This window comes from Entelurus aequoreus, linkage group LG05 (assembly GCF_033978785.1).
Source record: "Entelurus aequoreus isolate RoL-2023_Sb linkage group LG05, RoL_Eaeq_v1.1, whole genome shotgun sequence".
In the NCBI taxonomy this organism is placed as follows: domain Eukaryota; kingdom Metazoa; phylum Chordata; class Actinopteri; order Syngnathiformes; family Syngnathidae; genus Entelurus; species Entelurus aequoreus.
In genome coordinates this window covers 79,834,298-79,840,424 of record NC_084735.1, presented here as the reverse complement: position 1 = coordinate 79,840,424, position 6,127 = coordinate 79,834,298, and the positions used below count along the sequence as shown (strand labels likewise).

The window sequence follows — 6,127 nt, the reverse complement described above, 5'->3', positions numbered from 1 at the left end:
TATATATACATATATATATATGTATATATATATATATATGTATATATATATATATATATATATATATATATATATATATATATATATATATATATATATATATATATATATATATATATATATATATATATATATATATTAATAATGTTGGACTTTTTAAGATTCCCAAAAACATTTGAAAGAAGAACAGAAGCAACACGTGTACAGAAATAAATCTAACTTGGCACAAAAATAAATGAAACTCTACATATATTAATGGTTTGTTTTTCAAATATGTTATTTTTGTGCAATGAAACAAATATTAAAATGTGTGCCGTCTCTCAAAAAAAAAAAATTATATATATATATATATATATATATATATATATATATATATATATATATATATATATATATATATATATATATATATATATATATATATATATATATATATATATGTATATATGTATATATATTTTTTTTTTTTTTTTGAGAGCCAGCCATTGATTGTCAATGGGTGGCTGACTAAATACTTTTTTGCCCCACTGTATATATATATATATATATATATATATATATATATATATATATATATATATATATATATATATATATATATATATATATATATATATATATATATATACATATATATATATACAGTGGGACTAAATACTTTTTTGCCCCACTGTATATATATATATATATATATATATATATATATATATATATATATATATATATATATATATATATATATATATATATATATATATATATATATATATATATATATATATATATATATATATGTATGTATATATATATATAAAAGAAATTGCTGCAACCCCCAAAAACATCAAAAATAATACTGCCACAGTATTTGCATTACCAAATTAATTTTAGGTGTAAAAAGAAAAAAAAAAACTTTAAAAAAATAATCGCTTAATAAACAAGAAAAAACGCTAAGCACACATCATTTTGTTTATTAACGGATTGTATTTACTGTACATTATTAATAAATCAAATCTTTTGATTAACAAAATGGTTTTGATATATATATATATATATATATATATATATATATATATATATATATATATATATATATATATATATATATATATATATATATATATATATATATACACACATTTCCGTCTTTGACTTCGCGTTGTGCTGGTGGTGTAATAGCGCATATTAACCAGCAGGTGGCAGCACATTTCCAGTCTTGCCAGAATGAAAACAAAGAAGGACAGCTATGTCACATTTTCACATAGAACATGACGTCATCGCCACAAAATAACTGCAATTATACAAAATACTCCATTTTTATTTGCTTAATTTCATGAGTAGTGGATTCCGTCCTGATTTGTTTTGTTTGTGTGTGTTTGTGTGTGTTTAAAAAACAAAACAAACACAAGTGTAATTTCCCAATGTGGCCACAGGGTGGCAGGCTAAGTCCGTCTAAGAACACGTGACGCTGGTCTCAGCTCGTCAGGTAGTTTCCTTTTTTACTAAAATGACTTTTCAACGTCTTTTTTTTTTTTAAACCTATTTCTGCCTATTTCATATATTTTTGTTGACATGCTAACTCAGTCAAATGTTTGTACTTGACACATTCTTAGTGTTAAAATTCTAACATTAGCATGTTAGCTTTTTTAGATATTTTTTTACATATCATATACACACATAGAGTCATATATTTTGGTACTTGATACATGATAACTGTTAGCCTGTTAAATTTAGCATGTTGACATCAGCATGCTAGCCTTTTTAGCTTATTTTAATGACATATGCTAACGTTAGCGTGTAAACATGCTAACAATAGCACACCAGCATTCTTAGCTAACTTCGCAGGTGTACACCTCAGCCAGATATTTTTGCACTTGACGTGTGCTAACTGTTAGCACGCTATAACTAGCATGCTAGCTTTTAATGGCTAATTTTGCACATATACACCTCAGCCATGTTTTGGTACTTGACACAGGCTTAGTGTTAAAAAGCTAACATTAGGTTGTTAGCTTTAAAAAAAATTTTTTTTTACATATACACACTTAGAGCCATATATTTTGGTACTTGATACATGCTAACTGTTAGCCTGTTAGATTTAGCATGTTGACATCAGCATGCTAGCCTTTTTAGCTCATTTTTACGACATATGCTAACATTAGCGTGTAAACATGCTAACAATAGCACGCTAGCATTCTTAGCTAACTTCGCAGGTGTACACCTCAGCCAGATATTTTTGCACTTGACGTGTGCTAACTGTTAGCACGCTACAATTAGCAGGCTAGCTTTTATGGCTAATTTTGCACGTGTACACCTCGGACATGTTTTGGTACTCGACACAGGCTTGGTGTTAAAATGCTAACATTAGCATGTTAGCTTTAAAAAAAATTTTTTTTACATGTACACCCTTAGATCATATATTTTGGTACTTGATACATGCTAACTGTTGGCCTGGTAAATTTAGCATGTTGACATCGGCATGCTAGCCTTGTTACTACAGGCGATGTAGTCGATTAAGAGTTGTATAAATATAATTTGAGCATTTTACAAATGCTAACATTAGCGTGTAAACATGCTAACAGAAAGCATTTTTAGCTAACTTCGCAGGTGTACACCTCAGCCCGATATTTTTGCACTTGACGTGTGCTAACTGTTAGCACGCTATAATTAGCATGCTAGCTTTTAATGGCTAATTTTACACGTATACACCTCGGACATGTTTTGGTACTCGACACAGGCTTAGTGTTAAATTGTTTTATTTGTTTTTAATCATTTTACACGTACACACCTCAGAGTCATCGTATATTGTGGTACTTAACGCATGCTAACTTGACACATGCTAACTTTAGCATGTCGACATCAGCACGCCATCCTTTATAGCTATTTTTTGTCCGGTATAAACCTCAGAGTGAAATTGTGGAGCGGGGGGGGGGGGAGGCGTGGCCTGCGGGCCTGCCGCGGAACGGGGTGTGCCAGGACCGGCCTCGAAAGACAGCGACGGGTGCGTAGATGGCCCAGGTGGAACCTTGTTATCTAATCACCCGTCGCCTTCATTAGCAGCAGCCGGTGTGAGACACGTGGTGGGAGTTGGAGGTGAAAAAAGACATTTCGCTGAAAAGCAAAAGCCTGCACTATTGAATGAAAATAAAAAACAATGTTATACCCTGAATTCCGGGCTCTCCTGGCAGCGTGTGGTGGTCTGAAGAACCCACTAGAGGGCATCCTCTACAGAAATATTTTTGTAGCGCATTTTACTGGCACCTCCCTAAGAGTTGTATTTGTTGTTACCTGGCTAGCGTGCTAACTGCTAGCGGGTTTGGCTTCAGCTTCTCAGCATCCACACACATTTCTAGTTATTCTGAAAAATACTCAATTGTGGCTCCTTAATAGATGGAATAAGCCACGGCGGATGTATTTACCGCTACTTTAGATCCAGGATGAGTGGTTAATGAGCCTGAACGCACCGCTGGGCAGCTTCCTGATTTTACATGCAAATAAAAAGCATATCAAAGGTCATTAATACTTTAAAAGTGCAGCTAATCAGATTTCCGTTTGCCGCCTCTTCCTCTCGTCCTTATTTGCCTCCGACCCTCCACCTCTGCACACGCTAGATTAGACCCTCGGACCCTCCCCTCCCCCGCACCCAAACAATGGTCCAGTGTGGTCCTGCCTGGTCCACCACTGATCCTACAAACAGATAAAGTGACCAGCATGGTTTTTGTCCATTATAACGCTACTTTTTGTTACATTTATTTTTTACATTGACATGGATGTCACACTCTTGTACTACTTTATTTATTTATTCCTAAATAGCTAATATGTTTTCTACAAACTAACTTTATATCCCACAATAAAAAAAAAAAAAACAATGTAACTTTATCAATTATGTTCCATTATTTCCACTTATCCCATTCTCTGACAATAGTACGGAGCCCCCCTAAAGCAGTGGTCCCCAACCTTTTTGTAGCTGGGGACCGGTCAACGCTTGAAAATTTGTCCCACGGACCGGGGGGGTGAGGGGGGGGGATTTTTTTTTTTTTTTTTTTTTTTTCATAAAGAAATACAATCATGTGTGCTTACGGACTGTATCCCTGCAGACTATTGATCTATAGTGACATACACATACACAATATGTATATATTGTGTTTTTTATGTTGATTTAATTTTAAAAAATATATTTTTATTTTTTATTTTTTTATTTTTATTTTTATTTTATTTTTTTGCGCGGCCCGGTACCAATCGGTCCGCGGACCGGTACCGGGCCGCGGCCCGGTGGTTGGGGACCACTGCCCTAAAGGGACATGGGGGATTTTTTTAAAAACAATTTCATTTTATTTTTTTATTTTTTTAGACATGTATCTTTTTTTTTTCATAAAGAAATACAATCATGTGTGCTTACGGACTGTATCCCTGCAGACTGTATTGATCTATAGTGACATACACATACACAATATGTATATATTGTGTTTTTTATGTTGATTTAATTTTAAAAAAAAAAAAAAAAAAAAAAAAAATTTTTTTTTTTAAATTTTTTATTTTTTATTTTATTTTTTTTGCGTGGCCCGGTACCAATCGGTCCGCGGAGCGGTACCGGGCCGCGGACCGGTGGTTGGGGACCACTGCCCTAAAGGGACATGGGGGATTTTAAAAAAAATAATTTTATTTTATTTTTTTAGACATGTATCTCGTGCGCAGGAGAAACTTTCTCGTGCGCAGGAGAAACTTTTTATAAAGTTCTAAAAAAATAAAAATAAAAAAAAGTTTATAATTTTTTTATTCTTGTGCGCATACATGTCTAAAAAAAAAAAATTATAATTTTTTATCTTTTTTTATTTTTATGACTTTATAAAAAGTTTCTCTTGTGCACGAGATAGTTTCTCGTGCGCACGAGATACATGTCTAAAAAATAAATAAATAAATAAATAAATTATATAAAAAAAATGTTTCCCCCATGTCCCTTTAGGGGCTCTGTACAATAGCAACATGCATGCAAAAATGTCAATGAATCAATGACAAGCCCCTTCCTGCTCTGTCACCGATAACAATAGAATGGCAAATTTAACTTATTGTCTTCGGTTGGCTTTTATTTTTTGAAGTTTGTTATTTTGCAATAATTATCGAACAATTTCTTCGTTGTATTTGAGCACAAAATATGCATCGAATTAAATCCAGGGGGTTTTTATTGTGTTTTTTTTAAAAGTATAAAAATGATATCCATCTTCTTCCGCTTATCCGAGGCCGGGTCACGGGGGCAGCAGCCTAAGCAGGGAAACCCAGACTTTCCTCTCTCCCCAGCCACTTCGTCCAGCTCTTCCCGGGTAGTTTCACATGAATAAAAACAATTCTGCCTGGCGCCTTATTACCCTTTTAGGTAATATTGATCGTCGATCGGTATGATGTTTATAACGGAGAACTCTGTTAATGTGGTTATTGTTCATGTTAGCCAGCGATTAGCGTGTTAGCTAGCAGCTTTTCTCACGAGTGAGTAACATCACCGTGTGTTTATTAAAATGCGGTAATCAATCCTGGTTTATATATTACCAGCCGTTAGGAGTGTGAGTCTTTGGGCACCGAACGATACGATCCGATTCCGACTCCTGGGGTGACGATTCGTATCAGAATGGATTCTTGTTTGTATAATATTTATAATGACGCTTTTTCAAACAAGTTGCAGGTGAGAATCCAGAATCAAAATTCTCGCATTATGTTAGTTGGTATAAGTATAATTAAACTTTTTCAGTTTCGAAAAGTTTTTGGTTGCATGGAGATGGCTTAAAAACATATTTTTATGATTATAAAATGATATTATTTTTTTTATATATGTATATATTTAACAAATGTATATATACATATATATGTATATGAATATATTAAAAAAATTATTATAATTTTTATAATCTTAAAAATATGTTTTAAGCCATCTCCATGCAACCAAAAACAAGATATATATGTATATATATATATATATATATATATATCCATCCATCCATTTTCTACCGCTTGTCCCTTTTGGGGTCGCGGGGGGTGCTGTAGCCTATTTCAGCTGCACATGGGCGGAAGGCGGGCTACACCCTGGACAAGTCGCCACCTCATTATATATATATATATATATATATATATATATATATATATA

At 32.9% G+C, this 6,127-nt stretch overlaps 1 protein-coding gene across 1 annotated transcript in view; it reads left to right on the top strand.

Annotated features, from left to right (window-relative positions):
• The first annotated feature begins 1,429 nt into the window (after positions 1–1,429).
• The window catches only part of zbtb16a (zinc finger and BTB domain containing 16a), a 402,353-nt gene continuing 397,655 nt past the window's right edge, over positions 1,430–6,127 (top strand). Inside the window, exon 1 of the mRNA XM_062049025.1 lies at positions 1,430–1,483. The gene's annotated coding sequence lies outside the window, so the exon portion shown is untranslated. The remainder of the gene's footprint in view (positions 1,484–6,127) is intronic.